At 45.2% G+C, this 20,483-nt stretch overlaps 1 protein-coding gene across 4 annotated transcripts in view; it reads left to right on the top strand.

The window, feature by feature from the left end:
- The first annotated feature begins 4,280 nt into the window (after positions 1-4,280).
- Positions 4,281-20,483, top strand: part of ZNF710 (zinc finger protein 710) — a 153,575-nt gene continuing 137,372 nt past the window's right edge. The window contains exon 1 of one of the 4 annotated variants that reach the window (XM_069222672.1): positions 4,281-5,107. The gene's annotated coding sequence lies outside the window, so the exon portion shown is untranslated. Of the gene's footprint in view, positions 5,357-20,483 lie in introns of all 4 variants that reach the window. The other 3 variants (XM_069222670.1, XM_069222671.1, XM_069222668.1) reach the window with 3 other exon arrangements.

Here is a 20,483-nt window from a genome sequence, read left to right as displayed (position 1 = left end):
CAACGGAATCGGAAGAGGCATAGCCATCGACCACAAATCCTCCCTCATGGTCGACACCCACACTGACGACTCCCTCAAGACCGCCGAACACCTACACTTCCGCATCCACACCGACCCCAACACCACTCTCAGAGGAACGCTCATCTACAGACCCCCCGGACCACGAGCACCAGCATCATTCAGCGAATCTCTCGCCGACCTCACCAGCACCCACGCACTCAACTCAACGGATTACATCCTCCTCGGGGACCTAAATTTCCACCTGGAGAACGACACCAACTCCACTACCCTGATCGACAACCTCACCAACCACGGCCTCAGACAACTCGTCAACACACCAACCCACATCGCCAGCCACACGCTTGATCCCATCTTCTCCTCAAGCGCCCACGTCACCTTCAACCATACCACTGTACTCCACTGGACCGACCACCACTGCATCCACTTCACCTACAAGAAACATACTGAGCACCATCGCACCCAACAACCACCCCACCGACGCTGGAGCAAAGTTATGGAAGACCAGCTTACCAACGCCCTCGCCCAGAACCCAGCCCCTGACTCCACCGACCCAGACACCGCCGCAAACAACCTCACCCTGTGGATCAATGACTGCGCCAACACCCTCGCGCCACTCAAAAAACCCACCGACAACCAAGCCAGAAGAAAAGCCGCCTGGTTCACCGACAAGCTCCTAAATTTCAAACGCGACTGTCGGAAGCTAAAAAAGGAATGGCTCCTCAAACGCACACCTGACAGCCTCACAGCCCACAAGGACGCCACCCGCAAGCACCACCAACTCATCAGACAAGCCAAACGATCCCACTTCAAAGACTGCCTGGACAACAACGCACACGACAGCAAAGAGCTCTTCAGCATCGTGAAAGAACTCTCCAACCCCCGCGCCAACATCAACGACATCCCTCCATCCCAAGAACTCTGCAACGCACTGTCCACCTTCTTCCACCGGAAGATCACCGACATCCACTACAGTTTTGACGCCACTCCCACACCAGAACCCACCCCTGAACACTCCACCTGTGCAAACCACCTGACCTCCTGGACCAACGTGAACGACACAGAGACACGCAAGACCATGAACTCCATCCACTCAGGATCTCCGTCAGACCCCTGCCCCCACCACGTATACAACAAAGCCGACTCCACCATTGCCCCCCCAACTACGGAAGGTCATCAACATCTCCTTCGAAGCAGCGACATTCCCTGAAAAATGGAAACACGCTGAAATCCACGCCCTCCTCAAGAAGCCCAAAGCAGACCCCAACGACCTCAAGAACTTCCGACCCATCTCCCTGCTCCCTTTCCCAGCAAAGGTGATTGAAAAAATCGTCAACACACAACTAACCAGCCACCTCGAAGACAACGGTATCCTAGACCCCTCCCAGTCCGGCTTCAGGCGAAACCACAGCACCGAAACCGCCCTTCTCGCCGCCACAGACGACATCAGACGCCAAATGGACAACGGCGAAACATCAGCCCTCATCCTCCTGGACCTATCTGCCGCCTTCGACACAGTCTGCCACCGCACCCTGAAATCACTCCTCCACAAAACTGGAATTCAAGGAAAAGCCCTCGACTGGATCGTCTCATTCCTCTCCGGCAGAACCGAGAGAGTCTGCATCCCCCCCTTCCGCTCCGAAGCCACCAACATCATCTGCGGCGTCCCCCAAGGCTCAGCCCGATGCTGTTCAACATCTACATGGCCCCCCTCGCTCAAGTGGCCTGACAACACAACCTCAACATTCTCACCTACGCCGACGACACCCAGCTCATCCTCTCACTCACCAAAGACCCCCACATCGCCAAAACCAACCTCCACGAGGGAATGAAATCCATCGCCGAATGGATGAGGAACAGCCGTCTGAAACTGAACTCGGACAAGATGGAGGTCCTCATCCTCGGACCCACCCCCTCCACTTGGGACGACTCCTGGTGGCCCACCGCACTAGGAACCCCACCGACACCGTCCGACCACGCTCGCAACCTGGGCTTCATCCTCGACTCCTCCCTCACCTTGTCTAAACAGTTCAACGCAGTTTCCTCCTCCTGCTACAACACACTCCGCATGCTCCGCAGAATCTACAAGTGGATCCCGACAGAAACAAGAAGAACAGTGACACAGGCCCTCGTCAGCAGCAGGCTGGACTACGGCAACGCACTCTACACAGGCATCCCAGCAAAAGACCTACTACGCCTCCAATGTATCCAAAACGCCTCCGCCCGACTGATCCTCAACGTACCCCGCCACAGCCACATCTCCCACTACCTGAGAAACCTTCACTGGCTCCCCGTAGACAAAAGGATCACTTTCAAGCTTCTTACCCACGCTCACAAAGCGCTCCACGACACCGGACCAGCCTACCTAAACAACAGACTCAGCTTCTACACCCCCACCCGTCAGATCCGCTCCACTAACCTCGCCCTCGCCGTCGTCCCCCGCATCCGAAGAAAGACCTCCGGTGGCAGATCCTTCTCATACCTCGCCGCCAAAACCTGGAACACCCTCCCCAACAACCTGCGACACTCAAGACCTCCTCACCTTCAGAAGACTCCTCAAGACCTGGCTCTTCAACCAGTAACACCAGCTCTCCCATCACCCCCCCCCCCCACCCCCTACCCCCCACCCCCAGCGCCTTGAAACCCTCACAGGTACGTAGCGCGCTTTATAAATTCAATGATTGATTGATTGTGTCTACAACTACCATGCTGGGTCAAGGACAACTGTAACTTGGCAAAGAATGCTCTCTTTAATTGAAGTCAAAGGCGGCTTTATCAGATAATTCCATGCAATTGAGGACACCAGGTTCCAGATCTGGGCTTTACTTTTCATAAATAAATGTTTTCAGGCGTCTTAGTTCAATTGGTCACTTAAAAATAATCAAGACTGCAACTCCCAGCAGGCAGTATGTTGTTAAATGGACGTAATGAACTATAAAGCTATTCCTAGTGACAATGAGTTGACTGGTGGCTTAGATAGCAAAGAGGTGGACAAATCCTAAATGTGTTTAGCCAAAAAGGAAGGTTTTTCATCGAATTGAGGTGGAATTAGTAACGAGATAAGCTACTGGATTTCATGATAATTTGGAAATTTATTTTGTAGGTGGAGTTAGATCAAGGCATTTATTAAGAACTCTTGGAAACAGATTTAATGCTTAAAATGATCTCGTTTCTACTGAGTGGTGAACATTAAGAAACAAAATGAGCAAATTGGATCATACCAACTACTTAGGCAGTCTGCAGTTCATAACCAAAGTATTAATGTACTGCCCATAACTGTACTAGTAGTCTGATTGTTTTCTCATTTTTATTTGTTTCAGCTAAGTCATACGAAATAAATTACATTTCTATATAAAAGTATAGCAACTTCAGTGATTAAATACAAGTTCCTGAGTTAGGTTCAATGGTGAAATTACATTTTTTGGTGCTAATTTTCAATCACAATCACAAAGCGCGTTCCTATAAAGAGTAACTTAATTTCCATTCTAATTATAGCGTTGCCAGGGTGGGGCTGATACAAGCTTCTCCCAAACTCCATACTCTAGTTGCGTTTGTGACAGTGCTTTAAATGGGCCGGTACTCTCCGGTACTGAGTACCGGCACGTTTTTTATTTTGAGAGAGAGAGAGAGTACCTGCACTTCTTGGGAAAAACGCAATACTTTTAATTAGATAGTGCCGGACTTCTCAGAAACAAGCAGGTACTCTGGAGTAGAGTACCTGCTCTTTTTTTCCCATTTCAAGCACTGGTATGTGATTACTGAAGCTGGAGGCGGGCTGGGGGCTCCAACTAGTTACGAAAAGTTGCAGACTTGGTCTCGTAGCAGGAGTCAAAAGCCCTGCACATCAGGATAACAGCTTCCTCAAAAGTATTTTCCCAGAAGCGTCCCTGAAGCATACAAACACGGCAATCGGCCTCGCCCTTTCTAACTTATAAAAATGACAGAGGAAATAAGTCGTGACTTGGTTTTCAAAGGAAAGGGCTCTTAGCAAACATTTAAAAAAAAAAAAGATAAAGGAAGTGAGGAGAAAAAGCGGAAGGGAAAAGGAGAAGAAAATAAAAAAAGAAATGCGCCCCCCTCGTTGTTCTAGCCCAAAGTGGGAGTTGCAAACGAAAGAGAGAGAAAAAAAAGCCCCGGTCCTTTAAAAGAAAGGAAAAAAGAAAACTTGAGCTTTGGCTGTAGGAGGATGAGGGGAGGCGAGAAAACAAAAGAGAGAGATAAAAGCCGGCTGGGGGAGGTGATTGTCCTCTGTGTGTTCCTCTCGCGCGCTGCGGGGAGGGGCTGCTTTGCATCGCTTCACGTCAGCTCTGCCTCATTCCCTTCTTCCTTCCTGCTAAGAGATAGAGAGGGAGGCGGAGGAGATAGGGTGGCTGGAGGAGGGGTAGAGCGAGAAACATTACAAAGGGAAGGTGGAGACGGTGACAGCAGGAAGGGGAGGAAGGGAGAGACGGGCAGAGGGAGGGGAAAGGCAGTGAGGGAGAGATTGAAAACGAGAAGCCAGTAGACACTGAGGAGAGGACATCAGTGGAGGGGGAAGGGCTGCAGAGTGGGAGAGTGTGAGAGATAGGTGGAGAGACGAGGGTTGAGACAGAGGGAGGGACGTTACTGAGAGATAAGGAGGAGGAGGGGGAAGACGGTGAGGGAGGAGAGGAAGGAGGTCGAGAAAGATAGACGCCTCACAACCAGGGAAGGCTGCGGGTGAGAGAAAGGGGTTACTTTGCAGAGAAGAATGTAGAAAGGCACTAGGGGAGGGGAAGAGTGGATGAGCAGAAGGGGAGGGGTGTGACAAGAGGAAGCTAAGAAAGGGGAGGAGAAGTGAGATAAACAGGCAGTGAAACAGAGGAAGGAAGGAGAAGACGGATATTACAGACAGATTACAGAGGGAAGGGGACTGGGCGAAATAGGAGAGAGTGGGCGAGATAGGCGGGGGAAGAAACAGGAAGGTTAAGAGGGGGAGGGACATTACGGAGGAGGAGGGGAGAGACAGAAGTAGAGGAAGGAGAAGAAAAAGAGTGCGTGAGGCAAGGAAGGAAGACAGAAGCAGATCGAGAGAGGGGCTTGGAGAGGCGAAAGAGTGGCTCGAGCGCAGGTAGGAAGGCGGGGAGGCAAAGAGGGTATTTTTGTAGGGGAGGGTAGAAGATAAGGGGGAGAGGAGAAAAGAGGAAGAAAAACAAAAGGGAGGAGAGTTAACTCAGAAGAGGCAACCGAACCGGTCACTAGAAGCCGACCTGCTCCCCTCTACGTGGGGACACAAGACACGACCCCGAGGGTTGGAGCCAAATCGGAGGTACCCTGACCCCCAGGAAGAGCGGAACATCGACGCCCGCCACTGCCTATGGTGAGTCTGCAACTCTCTCGGCTTCCGGATAATGCCCGGTCCTGCCCACTCCCGGGGTACTGAAAGAGGGCGCACTACTGCCTGTAACCTGTCTTCATCACCTCTATCACCGAGGCCCGGGGGGAGGGGGCGGTGCTGCCTATGTAACCCGAACCCCTATCTCCAATGGTGAGGAGGCTGGCTCCCTTTAAAAGTACCTCGGTGCTCTCATCTACAATAGTGGGCGGAGCGAGGCTTCCTTGCAACCTGTTTATGTCTTCCCAAATGCACGTTTATTGTGTAGTGTTGACCCTAGTATGGAAAACAGAGCAGACTTTATTTTAGGTATACTACCTCTGGCTAATGCTCTAGATTGGTCCCAGGAGTCCAAATATATTTGAGTTCGCAAGTAATGTGGAACGGTTCGTACTGTACTCCGCCAATCTAAAAATTCACCCCATGCATTTCGTCTTGTTATCATTTCAAGGTGATTTGGTTGAACTTAATTATTTCCTCCAAGGCGTGGGCTCGGAATCTACTCTCGGGGTGCATTAGAGTCTAAATAAGAAGATTGTTCCTATAAAGTGAAGATGGCCAGGTTTCCTGAACTTTAAGGCACAAGAGAACTTTACATCACTGATGTTTCCACTGGGGGAGAGGGGTTTTGGGGCGGGAGCAGTGAAAGAGGAGTGTTGTTTCTCCCAACACGCTGCCTCTTTTTTTCTTTCACTTTCAAATCCCCTCCTGCTGGAGAGAAAGATTCGTGGTGGGGGAGGGTGTCGACGAGAGAAGGAAGCCGCCTTTGCGGAAGAATGGCCCTCCCTTCCGTCATCTCTCTCGCATCTGCACGTGAACCCACTTCAGTGCTGAAGCGTCTTGCACTATTTTGCATTACTTTTTTTTTTCTGTTTTTCACAGGCAACCAGTGAACTTAATATTGCCTGTGACTGTCTGCAGAGCCATCGGTTCCTCCTATTCAGTCCATTAGTATCTCACGTAGTCCATGTTTTTTTCTTTGTATTCTGGGAACTGTAGTCCTTTGATTTACAATAAACTGAACTACAAGTCTCATGATGCAAATAAAACACTTTGACGGGAAGAGATACACACGCAGAGACATATGAAGCTCGAGAGCTCTGTGCTTATGTGAGAAATTAAGTGCATGCCCCCCGCACCCCTGCTGACCCCGGTTGTTGGCACAGACAGGACAAAAGAAAGGCTGATATGTGACTATCACACAAGAATGTAGAATTGTAAGTCATGTCTGCAACCTTTTATAATGACTAACACCATAAGTCAGAGTGGGTTCTTTGGGTAACTGCACCATGCTTTCTAGGACTTGTAGTTTAACGTCTATCTTTAGTGTCTGTATATCCCACATTGCAGCAGTCTTTTGGCTAAAACAGTACTGGATGAAGGAGACAAACGTGAAGTTGCCAGCTTACTCCATGTCTGTGAGACACTAGCATCCAACACGGTAACTGTTCAGGGAATTCTGGGGATTGTAGTCTCCGTTTTCTTCACCTGACTCACCCCAATTGAAATCACCTGGTAGTGCTTGGTAACAATTTACATGTAAAATAACTAAGGATTGCTCTCACAGTGCCCAGCTAGCAGAGCTGTTTGACAGCTGCGTGCAATCGATGTGTGTACACTTGGTACCCGTGCCCCCGCACTACACACATACTGATTCCTCTCACCCATCCCTATCAGCATACACCTACCTCCCACCTGAAGCAGCAGGAGTCCAGAAAGATGAGAGGACTCCTGCTGACAGACAGAGCACCAAGTCTGCCTCCTGCCTCCTGCCCCTATCAAGGACACCCAAGCAGGAGCTCCCGGGGTTCCGCCATAGACACATTCCTGCATCTGCAGCCTGCCGTACTTGAGAGACTATATACTCGTCAGAAACCTGTCCGCTTACAATCCACTCGAACAGCAATTCCCTCAGAGAACTGAAATCTTCGCAGACATCTCTCTCCCTGTCACAGATTTTGGCACAACACCTCCCATGCCAATCAGTAATGCACCCACAGGCAGCGGGACTCCTCTAGCACTTATATTGGCAAGGACACTACTACTCGCAGGTCAAATCTGTAGCTCTCTTCTTGTCCCGCAAGGAGTCTTCTACTCTCATGCCATGCTGTCCCGCAAGCGACAAGAACTCAGGACACTTCTCTCAGGTCCAACCTGTAGTCCTCATCCTGTCCGGCATGTGACAAGAACTCAGGACACTACTCTCGGGTCAAACCTGTAGCCCTCCTACTTCCCCGCAAATGACAACTTAGGATACTTTTACTCTCAGGGCAAGCCTGTAGTCCTCCTCCTGTCCCGCAAGCGACAAGAACTCAGGACACTACTCTCAGGTCAAACCTATAGTCCTCATCCTGTCCGGCACGTGACAAGAACCCAGGACACTACTCTCAGGTCAAACCTGTAGCCCTCCTACTTCCCCGCAAATGACAACTTAGGATACTTTTACTATCAGGGCAAGCCTGTAGTCCTCCTCCTGTCCCGCAAGCGACAAGAACTCAGGACACTACTCTCAGGTCATACTTATAGTCCTCATCCTGTCCGGCACGTGACAAGAACCCAGGACACTACTCTCAGGTCAAACCTGTAGCCCTCCTACTTCCCCGCAAATGACAACTTAGGATACTTTTACTATCAGGGCAAGCCTGTAGTCCTCCTCCTGTCCCGCAAGCGACAAGAACTCAAGACACTACTCTCAGGTCAAACCTATAGTCCTCATCCTTACGGCAATTGACAAGAACCCGGGACACTACTCTCAGGTCAAACCTATAGTCCTCATTCTGTCTCAAGTGGCAACAACTCAAGACATTTGTACTCTCAGGTGAAACCTGTATTCCTCGTCCTGTCCCGCAAGTGACAAGAACTCAACTTTCTCTGTAACAGCAGATGCAAACAGAGGCGCATTTTTTACCACACAAAGGGGGTTATTCTAACTTTGGAGGAGGTGTTAATCCGTCCCAAAAGTGACGGAAAAGTGACGGATTTACCACCAGCCGTATTACGAGTCCATTATATCCTATGGAACTCGTAATACGGCTGGTGGTATATCCGTCACTTTACCGTCACTTTTGGGACGGATTAACACTCCTCCAAAGTTAGAATAACCCCCAAAGTGTCACATCAAAAGGTACTCCTGATCTCAGTGGAGAAAAAAACAGATACCTAGCAGTGACACCGTCATAAATGGGGATCCATCACAGTCTCACCCCCACTTTCTCTGCCTAGCCAGGTCTGGCTGACGGGTGGAGGGTAAGTTAAATTTTCTGCTCCAAGGGTCTCACCTGGATGGACCTTTCTACCCGAATCTGCGTATCAGACACTTCTAATCTCCAAAGAAAAGATCCTTTCTTGCGCTCTGACACACAGGCCGATTTTCTAATCATAGCATGCACAGTCTCTAGCTGAGGGACGGAAACCCATTTTTAATCAGCCAATTTATTTTAACTTCACAGAGTGAAATACCAACTCCAAAGGGTACAAGTGCACTGTACAATTTCCTAAAAAAAGGAAATAGAGTTTTCAAATATTGCAGGTCAGTAATCCAAGTAGAAATAACTAATTAGAAAAGAAAAATAAAGATAAATGACCAAGGCGAAAACAATAATAACAAGACAGATTAATATTCACAATGAAAACGTAAACAGTTGGCAAATTGCTGGAAATTCTAAGTTGGAAATAAATATGTTTTCAAAATGTCACGAAAACCAAGACTAGAAAGGCAAAGCCTTCCAGAGGTAATTGGCTGCTGAAGAAAATATTTGACCAGAAACGTTGGTACAGACCACTTTGGGAATTAAAAATCAACATTTTTCCAACAGTGTTTCAGAAGCCTCCAAAGTTTCTCAGTTTATAGCCCGACATTTTGGGAGATGGAAGACCAGCGCTTTCAAAACAGTGATGCGGCATAATTGAAACAAGCATTGGCAAACCAAACAGGCAAAGTAATCAGCACTACTGGCAAAGCCAATTGTTCTAGCCTTGCTGTACGGTATCCACGATGCTGTTGAGCATGACTTTTAAAAAAGGAAATAAAAGCCTATGACGCAATTGGCTGCCTCATTTTCTGTAAGTGCACGCATGAAGCTTGCACACCCCTACTAAATAACTAGGGTTTTTTTTTATTGATATTTTGGCCACCCAAGTTTTATTGGTAAACAAAAAAATCGTTGCTCGTGGGGGATGGGCTCAACTTTGGCAGGGTTGCGTGGATAGAATCTCGGATAGCTGATGAAGCATCGGGGGGGGGGCGAAGCAGCATAGGGGTGCAGGCCGGGGTAAGCAAGGTGGAGGGCAGAAGTGGGAAGGAGGATCACGGCACAGGTGGGATGAAACAAACGGGGAGAGCGGAATGAAATTGACGCGAAAGACCTCAACGTGGAGTTGGGAGGGAAAGACACAGAGGCGAAAAAGCAGCACGGGGGCCAAGCTCACAAAGACAATGGTCTCACAGGGAACGGTGGGGGCGAAAGAGCAATGGGGACTACGGGGGCAAAAAAAACACACACACACACACCACCCGCCGCCCCTTTAATGTAGTGGAACGACAGAAGTAACACATCCATGCACCAGGGATGGGACAAATACAAGAAGAACAATGACCGCCCACCCATGCCAAGAATTAAAAAGCTAGCAAAGGAGAATGACAATGAAACCAACCAATGATAAGCAATGGGTGGGCTGTAAGCTAAGACATGGCATGCACAGTCAGTGGTCAAGACTTAAAAAAGAATATCAAAATACAGGGAAAGACAGTGTAATTAGAAATAGAACATAGATATGATCACATTTGTGTGCTCAGAGATCAGACGGGCCACAGAATAAAAAACAGACCTTGGAGACGATGGGAAAGTAACATGTAACCCAGATACCAAAGCATGGCCGTCATGCAGCCAGTGCTTGCTTTTTTTGTGCCAGCGATTGTAGGGAGAATGCAAGGTTGAGAAAAAAAAAGAAACTGCAAGGGCGAGATAACCAAGAGGGAGAAAGAGGCATGAGGTGGAATCAATAGTAGGCAGCCTTGGTATTCGGCAACCAGCACCGATGACATATTCGTAAGAAAAACTGTAAGGCTGTTCACCTGTTTATTTTTATTCTCCTTCTTTATTTGTTTACAACTTATAAATATCCAAAGATTGAAACACAAGTTCATCGTTACTTAGTCAGTGCTGGGTAGGAAACCTGGAATCTTCCTCAAGAGAAGCAATTCGAAATTTCAGACTGCAACCTATTTTCTAATGTGATTGCAATCCGTGATGATTCAAGAGTAAAGGGTAGAAGTTACACTTTAGAGAGAAAGCTACAGAAGTCCCAGGGAGAGAAATACAGGATAGTCAGGGAAGAATCAAATCAGGAAAGCGAAATAAACTGAAGTTTAGAGGGTTAAGCTTGAGAAAGTGGCGAGATCTTTAGTCATGTAGCACAGACAGGTCTTCAACCTATTTTCCACAGAATGCATCACCATCTCCTACGAACAGGAATACCGCCACAGAGCATATATATTGACCACCTCCTACCCTAATGGCTGAGCACTCTCCCCTCCCAAGCCAACCCTCCTCTGATTATGATATCATTTACTTATTGTTTCTTTGTTTGAAGCTGGATAGACAGTACCCGCCCGCACCTCTTGAGAATAAATGTGCAGAAAAGGCCGGAGAGCAGGTAGTGCTTTTTATTTTACTTTAAAGGGAAGGCAGGCGGGACAAGAGTGCAGGCATACACTTAATTTAACAACACCAAGTATATTTCTGGTTCTAAATACAACCAAAAGGGGTTTTTGTCTTTAACTTTTTTTCTTAGAAGCAGGTTGGATATTTCCCTCCCCATGTGCGGCTTGATTGCGATACTAGAAAGAAGAGTCCCTTGTTAACAATATGTTCATTGCAATTGTATTAATATATGGCTTACTACCCCTGACGAAGCATTGAAGCGTGTTTATATGAGTAGCACATTATCGGAAACACAAAGGTGGATTAGTGGTGGGTTAGTAGGGAGAAATATAAATTGTTATTGGAAGTGGTGGGGTGGTAGACATGCGAGTCTGTTAGTTGGATGAATAGGATAGAGGACGGGTAGAGGAGGTAAGAGTTTAGAAAGGATTATTTGGGAGTTCATAGTAGTAAAAGAGGTTTAGGATGAGCCAGAGCCTGTTTGTTGGATTAATAGGTTTATGGATGGATAGCAGAGGGAAACGTTTGGAAATAGTTGTTTGGGAGTTCATAGTAGGAAAAGAGTTTGAAATGAGTGAGAATCAAGAAGGAGATATTTTGGAAGAGTAAGCATGATGAAGCGAGTGGTGATTTGATGAGGTTTGGGGAGATTAGTTATTTGTTCTCCGTAATGAAAGGACAGTATATAAATATGTATATTCATGACTACAAATAAGAGGAATACATCCATAGAGATTTTAACATGATACACATATGGGAAAAATCAGAAGACATAACATTGTACTGGATAAGTCTCATATGTACATGCATGGATACATATCTACAAACACAGCCTTTCCATTTTTTGCTGTAAATTAAGTTTTTTGTTTTTTATTTTTTTTATTTGTCCCCCAATAGTTCAGTACTGAAGCACTTATAAATACAATTGCTGTAATCATGTTTACATATTGTGACCAGTAGTTTATAATAGGAAAGTAATTTCATAAGCATACATTCATCATCTTATGTTATTGAACTACTTGTATATGGATATAGTGATAGCTATTGCTATAATTATATTTACACAGTGACCGATATGTGTTATTACTGGAAAGGAAACTCTTTAACATATCAGATGATGAGTGTTTGCTTTTGGTGTATTGATCTACTTGTATATGATATAATGATAAAGTTGTACAAATATGCATGTATATAATATTTGTATTTTTTTGTAATATATTTTCATTCTTCTAAAATATATATATATAGTGATACATACCCATATTGTTTCTTTTTGTGTGTGGTTTTCCATTTATTCATTAGTATTGTTTGTTTTAATATTTTCAGTTATGTATTCATGAGTTTTTTTAAAGTAATAAGTATATTGAGTAGTTAACATTTACACATACTTTCTGAATAACGATATTTACGTGTTGTGATGAGTGACCATAATAAATAGATTTATAAGCATGTGTTCAAATATTTATTTATGCAATGAGCTATAGGAGTTTCAAACATAAATATAAGAAGTGTGTGTATTTTAGCCATACGTAATATCTACATGTGTAAAGCATAAATATAAGAGAGTATGTATATATTAATAAGTAATACGCACATGTGTACAAAGAGATGCACATATCTGAATACATGCATATAATGAAAGTATACATGTTCGCAAACCTGCATATAGTTTGAATATGGTGGTCATGTAGGGAAGAACCCCCTCTTGAGTAATCTTCTGAAGATAAGATGGCTATCTGTAGATCTTATGTTTGGGGGTAATGAATTTTAGAGTTTAACTGTTTGAACAGAGAAAGATGTTCAACCCACGTTTTCTTCTTGTGTGCTGGAATTTTGAGGCAGGCTGCTTATCTGGAGCAGAGGTTTCCTTGTTGTATATATTTTGTGATTTTCTTTCTGATAAGTGGTCCTGTTACTTACCCAAAGTGCTTAATTTGTAAATAAAAATGTGCTGGTGCTCAAAGCCCACCTCTTAAACACGCGGCTGCTGCAATTAAATATGTGAACATGGAATACTGAGGCAGCGTAATCCTAAAGCCATCTGGGGCCTCTTCAATCCATTTACAGGCACTGTCTGCCCCTTCAGCTCACTCCTGCAGCTTTCTACTTTCTCCCATTGTGACGCTTTTTCGTTTTTCTCTTCCTCCGTCTTTCCCATATGTGCCTTTTGCTCGCAGTAAATGCATGAGGCAGAAAAATAAGCACCAGCCCTCAAAAATAAGTGCTGGTGCTCCACACCCGAAGCAACAAGCACAAATTAAGCACTGCTTACCCACACGTACTATACTTCAGTAACAGCCCACCAAAGTAGAAAGATTTCCAGACACTTTCCAACAAGCCACCAAAAACCTCACCCTAGACTTGGCTTGTGCTAGCAAGCACAGGTGGATCTTAATCCTTCTCTCTACCATATCTGAAATCCCTATAGTGCAAGAACACAGAACTGCAGTGGGTTCCATCATCCTCTGCTCCCACCTGATGTTCACCAGTTACTTTCTTATGGCCACCAAAATACCAACTCTTTCCTCCAATTTATCAAGAATATGGTCTCCAGAGTTGCACCAGGGCTGGGGCAGATATTTTCTCTGGCTTATGAAACCTGCCCTCTTATGCCCCACCACACGCATGTATGGTCTGCTTCCTCACGTCACCACCCCTCCCCAAAGTCTTTTCCACCCACCTCTGGAGTCCTGTATGTCTTCAAAAAACGCAACGCAGTGCATTGCTTTCTGTGACACTGTGAAGCACCCAAGCTTCCTCCAGTTCTTCTGAGCATGCTGCACCTAAAAATAAGACACAAACCGTGCAGTGAGTACCCACACATATGTAAATCAGTCCCTGTGAATACTGGCTAAAGCGGCTTACCCTTTTCACTTAAAACTCAGACTGCCCCATAAAATCATTAATTCATCTTTTTATGCATTCACATTAACGGACTCTGCTCCCCCTCGAACCCTATGGGCCGATGAAACACTACCCACACCGCACCAAAGCAGGGAAGTGGAGAAGAAAACATATATCCTCCTCTAAGGAAAGGAAGCAGCCTCCATAATGTTTCTTGGTGTAGACCTAAGGCAGGACACTGGATCCCCTTCACAGATCTCTGTTTCCGCTTGTCATCTGCCAATAAGCTAAGAAGGAGGAGTAGGATCTCCTAAGGCGCTTGACAGCTTGTTAATCCCCTTGTCACCTCCGAAACCTTCTGTTTGCTCACAAGGCTTCTGGAGTGTACTTCCTAATGAGAGACAAACGAGGACCCCAGAAAGGGTGTCGAAAGACGGATTTCCGCGCAAGGGTTAATTTTCATCAGGGTTTCATATTGTATCAGTAAAACCACCTGAACAATTTAGAAGATGTGCGTGACATCTTGAAGATGCAAAAATAACGTGAACAATTAGCCATCCATACTAATGAATGGTCTAGATGGTATTAGTCCTTTTTACTGTTCCATTTTTACCTGTGGAGGAGACTGGGATGAAAGTAGAAATGTAGAAAATTGAATTATTTAACGTCATTATGTACTATTTTTGTTTCCCTACATTGTGCAGGTGCACAGTGAAATACTTTTCAATATCATATTTTGACAGGGACAGATTAGGCCCACCCTCAAGTACAGGTCCTTAGCTTGCATTAACTTGACTCACCTGTTGGTTCTCTTTAACAGTTGGGTTCAAAATTCTCCTCCCGCCCCCTTGTCATTCCTTATAGTTTAGTTGCACTTTATCTCAAACATCCCAGCTGTTGGGTAGTAATTCTGAAAAATACTAATACAACCATGCTAGTTAACTGCTTTCATAAGTGCTTCCATGAAGGGCTTATTTTTTTGCAGGAGATGGGCACCTGCATTTGTTTTTGGAGACCACCATTTTCATCATCAGATTTTGAGCAAGAGAGAGAAAGACCGTAAAGGAGGAAGAAGGTGAAAATAAGATGGGTAAACACTGGCAAAAGAAGAAAAGACAACTCGTATGAATAAGAACCTGCAAGAGTGTGATAAGGAGACAGAATGAACTGGGTGGTGGAAGAAAAAGACAAGATGAAACAAGGCTAGGTTGCCTTGGTATTTGACGACCGTGGCATTTGGGAGAACCGGAGGTGACCTCATTAGGCACATTTCGGGCCCTGTACTTAATTTTTGTATTTTGGGATGATGCACTGCTACCGAGTATAGAGTTAAGTTGGAGGTGAGCTCCCACTTGCAAAAATTTAAAATGCTGAGCACAATGCTTCAATGGTGATTAATTCGCAGAATCCATAAAAGTTCATTTCCAAAACTTTTTTATTTTGATTACAAAGGTGGACTTCCTTGAGTTGAAAAAGAAGAAGGGGAGAAAATAAATCCCAAAATTAACTACTTTGTCGTCCAAGTCAAGTTGGTCAAGATTGAAAAAGGGTGAAGAACAATGTTCGATGGAGGACAGCCAACACGTGTTTCACCCCATTAGCAAATTGGCGGGGGCTTTCTCAAGGCTAGTTCAAAACATAGTAACAGACTTCAGACATCAATAGTCTCCATTGTCGGTGCAAATCTGAAAGCGCAATAAGCGCATGAAGAAAACGGCCGTTTTAAAAAAGTTTTGGAAATGAACTTTTATTGATTCTGCGAATTAATCACCATTGAAGCATTGTGCTCAGCATTTAACATTTTTGCAAGTGGGAGCTCACCTCCAACTTAACTCAGTACCTAATTATTTGGGAGGTTTAGGGTCCAGGCCTCCGGTTGGGGCTCTCACAACTTCAATCAACTTGGCAACTCAAGGAAGTCAACTGGCTGGACCTTTTCTTCTTTTTCCCTGCTACCGAGTATACTACAAAAGCTCTGTTGTGCCTAAGGAGGCATATGGTATCTTAGGGATCTTTCTCTTCTTAGAATGCGGTTGGTTTTAGTTTTGCTAATTTCATTACCTACCCAGGAGTAGAAGTACCAAAATGCAAAGAAAACAAGCAGTGGCAAAGCCAACTGGTTTGCATTTTGAATCCCCACTAAAACATTGTAGGAAAGCCTTTTGCAGTGAATAAAACATTTCTGCATAAAATGCATCTATGCCATTAATAAATAAGTGTGCAGTAGTTCAGTGCACTTTTGACATAGAAAATAAATAGCCACACAATGGGCCAGATATAGGAAGGGTTTTGCGACTCGCAAACGGTGAAAAACGCCGTTTGCGAGGCGCAAAAGACTCTCCGCGATGCAGAAATGCATTTTGCGAGTCGGATCCGACTCGCAAAATGCGTTTCCGACTCGCAAATAGGAAGGGGTGTTCCCTTCCTATTTGCGACTCTCAACGCTATGCAAGTTCATTTCGCGGTCGCAAATGAACTCGCAGTTACCATCCACTTGAGGTGGATGGTAACTCATTCGCAAACGGGAAGGGGTCCCCATGGGACCCCTTCCACTTTGTGAATGATCACAAAAACAATTTTTCCTATGGACCACTGCCTGCTCTGAAAAATACCGAAACAAAAGGTTTCGGTTTTTGTTTCTAAGTGCAGCTCGTTTTCCTTTAAGGAAAACGGGCTGCAGATAGAAAAAAAAAACTGCTTTATTAAAAAGCAGTCACGGACATGGTGGTCTGCTGTCTCCAGCAGGCCACCATCCCCGTGAGTGCCCAGACTCGCAATGGGGTCGCAAACTGCGACCCACCTCATTAATATTAATGAGGTGGGTCTTTGCGACCCCATTGCGAGTTGCAGAAGGTGTCCGAGACACCTTTCTGCATGGCAAATTGCGAGTTGCAGTTTGCGAGTCGCACAGACTCGCAAATTGCAAGTCGCAATTTCCCTTTTTCTTACCTCTGGCCCAATATTTTCAGTTCAGACGTTTGATTGGCGGATGAGTCCAAAACCAAATAGCCAGTAGTATAGGGTGCGAGTGTAATACTCCCGAGGGAAGCCAAAGCCCACTCTGTATATTTTAAAGAATTTGTAACAATACTTCTTGTAGACAGCTTCACTGTCATGCCAGACCTAAATCGAGGACTGAATGACCTAACCAATCCGGAGTTAAAAATCTAACTTGAGATTTCTGCACTATACTCCAGAACCCACAAATCATCAACTTCAAATAGGACTATCCCGCTATGCTGGGAAATGCCTGGGTTTTGCTGCTTGCGTGCTCAATGAAAAGTTTACTGTGCTGTTTTTATCTTATTTATTCTCTTTATGCTGTTTGGAGCAGTGATACCACTTCTTGTGGTAGTGTTGTACTAAAAAAAAAACTTACTGAATTTGGCATATATGTAAGAGATTAGTGGTACAGGTACACAGACTTGGCGTTTTTTACTTTTGGTTGCTTATGTCAAATTTGCAATATGTTAGTGTAGGGATTCAAAGTTAGCTTCGAAAAACACTTTTTGAAGATGTGTGTTTGAAACCCTGGACTGTGAAAATGTGTCAATTGCCTAGCTGTACACATTATGAAAAATATAAACATAAAAACAGTTATGGATATTGCAACTATAATGCATCCAGGGTCGCACTGTATTGGAAAGATTAATATTTTTGGTGTGGTGTGGGTTAGAGGAAGGTTCCCCCCTTACCAGTTACTGGCCGCTTTTATGTTTTTGTATCTCAACCAAAATGCTCCTTAGGGCAAAGTTAATAGCGCGTATGTGTCATAGTTTTGGTTTGTTGAAAAATGCTCATTTCTTTCTTGGATGTGGGGCAGGGGCAATGTCGTTTCAGCTCTCTAGCCTCATTGCAGCAGCCTGTGATTACTGGGAAGAGTGTACAACCTCGAGGAATTGGTACCTTGTCTCGTATGTGTGGATATTTTGTAGGTATCCTTTTTTTATTAGGTCTGGTGTTTGAATACACCTTCTGGAATCCATATGGCAGCCTGTTCGGATGTGTTATAAAGATCAAGAACTTCGGAATTCTATGCTTTGTGATTTCAGTTTAGCCTATACACATTCCAAATTTGTAGTTTTTAGGTCTCCCATAGAGAGAGCTTTAGGTTAGCTATGTGTTGTCTTATACTTGTTGTCACTAATACATCACAAAATGATGCACACAGTGGGCGTTAGGGCAAATTCTCGCTATATATTAGATAGCTTTTTCGTCTGTCTCTTTTCCCTGCTTCTTACCTAATGGCTTTCCTCTCTATTCTGTCTTTGTCTTGCCCCTGGAGCGTTTCTTCTTTATTGTTCTCCAACTAGGGGACTTGTGTCCATCTACTGCTTGAATTTAGGGAAGCTTTTTTCTTTGTCTTTTAGCTCTCCATGGAATGCATGTGTGTTCTTAATCTCTCCCTCATGTGCTGCTTCCCCCCTTGATGTGGTACCAAGACGCTTCTGATGGCAGTATCAGTTTGGGGCGAAAGGGTCACCAGTACCTTGGCTAGAATTTTTGTATCAATATTAATTAATGATATCGGTCTGTAAGACTCAAAAAATTCCGGCACTTTATCAGGCTTCAACAAAACGACTGTTTAGGCTTCGCGCAAGGAAGAGGGCAACAGCTGCTTTTTATAGGCTTCCTTGTACACGGCTTATGAGTGTGGGGCCAGGAGATTAGCATACTCTTTATAGAACTTTCCATTCAGACCGTGAAGTCCAGGGGCCTTACCATTAGGAACTTACGTATGGCATCTTTAATCTCATCTCATCTAATGTTATTGGTTGCTCTAAGTATTCACACTGTCCAGCAGGCACCCATGCTGGTGCCACACCCTCCAGATAGGCCCCTATCGCATCCAAGGTAGATGAAGCACGGGTACTGGAGAGACAAGTATAGAAATGTATGAAACCAGTGAGAATGGAGGGTGCGTCATAATGTTCTGTAGCCTCCGGTGTAACTATCTCACTACATGATCTCGTCCTTTCGGTATTCCCATCTTCTCAGCCAAGCTACTTCAGCTGGACCTCCCACCCTGTATGCCTGAGCTATGTGGCACTTGGATAAGAACGGCAACTCTTGTGCCTCTATGTCATTAAATGTGGTGACGTGCTCCCGGATTGCAGCAAGGGTGGCAAATCTAGGGTCACACTCATAATCTCATTCTAATGAGCGCAAATTGTCTTCAGTTTTTTGTAGTTGCATGTATATCGCCTTTAACTCTCCCGCCTGCATGCTTATGCATAATCCCCTAGTGGTGACCTTAAATGCCTCCCATAATGTGTCCATCCCGTCAGCAGAACTATTCAACAATAGCTGAATGGAGCCCGTCCCGAAAAACAGGGGCCAGCAGTGCTGACACTTGTAAGTAAACTGGGCATGGGGCAGAGCAGGAATCAATATTTGCAACTTCACTGGAGCATGATCTTACGCATGTGTGTGACCTCCACCCAGGTGCATATCTCACTGGACACCGATCAGTAGTCTAGTTGTGACGTACTGTATGTACTCTTGCGTAATGTCGGGTGTCGTAGTCACCAAATGTCCACCAAACCATATTCGTCCAGTCCATCCCAAACCTCCCCAGTGGACTGCTTGCCATGCCAGCCCATCTTAGCCGACCTGTCCATGTCGGGGTCAAGTAGATGTTAAGGTCTCTCTCCCCACACAATATTTGTCAGTGCCAATTTGTGTATATGTCACCAGAGAGTGATTAAAAAGAAAGAAAAAAAAACCTGGATTGGGGCCCTAAGTACTTGTGAAAGTTATGGGGGTGACCTGTACTGGCTACCCTGTGCTGCCGCGAGGTGGTCCTGTTCATCTACAATAGAGTGTTAATCGTAAATGGCACTCTCCATTTGACCAACATCATAACTCCTCTAGCGTAGGAGGAGTAGGATGATCACCTGAAAAACTCTGCTGCTACATCTCATGAAATCACCCTCACTGCTTCAATTCAAGAAGGAACTCAAGACCTGGCTCCTTGACTGAACTGCACAACTTCCCTATCCTCCAGCGCCTTTCAACCCTAACAGGTGATTAGCCACGCTCTATAAAAACCATTTATTGATTCATTGATGATGCCAGCTTGTACACCGCCCAAAGGGTTTAAGTGATGTGTTCTGTACTTTGTGTTAAATGCGTCTTTTGCAAAAATGTGATCAGTATTTTGTGTCGATCTAAGAAGGAGAGGACCAGTTAGGTTTTTAGAGCATTATTGAGTTCCTGTATGTTGCAAGTCAATGGGGTTATGGGTTCCCGGGGTTGGGCCAAATCACCATTATGAGGTTGGTTGCAGCACGATGTAGCCAGATGAGCAGTGTATAGTACACTGTGGAATTAATGTTGTAAACAGCACTCTGGTGTGTATAACAACAAACAGACATCCCACTCCCTCCTACTTCAGCACCACAAATTTGCTGAAGGTATCCCTTTCAACAGTGAGTTCCAAAATCAAAAACGTAACATTAGACAACATATTGTATATAACAGTTCTACTTATCTTAATCATTCGGGATAAACCCTCATGAGGGCCGCCATGTTCCTCCTTCTCCTCCAGATGGTCAGAGGTGGCCAGGAAAAATATGTCACTTGCCACCAATTTGGATCAGTTT

Source organism: Pleurodeles waltl, chromosome 3_1 (genome assembly GCF_031143425.1).
Source record: "Pleurodeles waltl isolate 20211129_DDA chromosome 3_1, aPleWal1.hap1.20221129, whole genome shotgun sequence".
Lineage (NCBI taxonomy): Eukaryota > Metazoa > Chordata > Amphibia > Caudata > Salamandridae > Pleurodeles > Pleurodeles waltl.
Note: the sequence above shows the minus strand (reverse complement) of the source record. Positions and strands in the feature narration are given on the sequence as shown.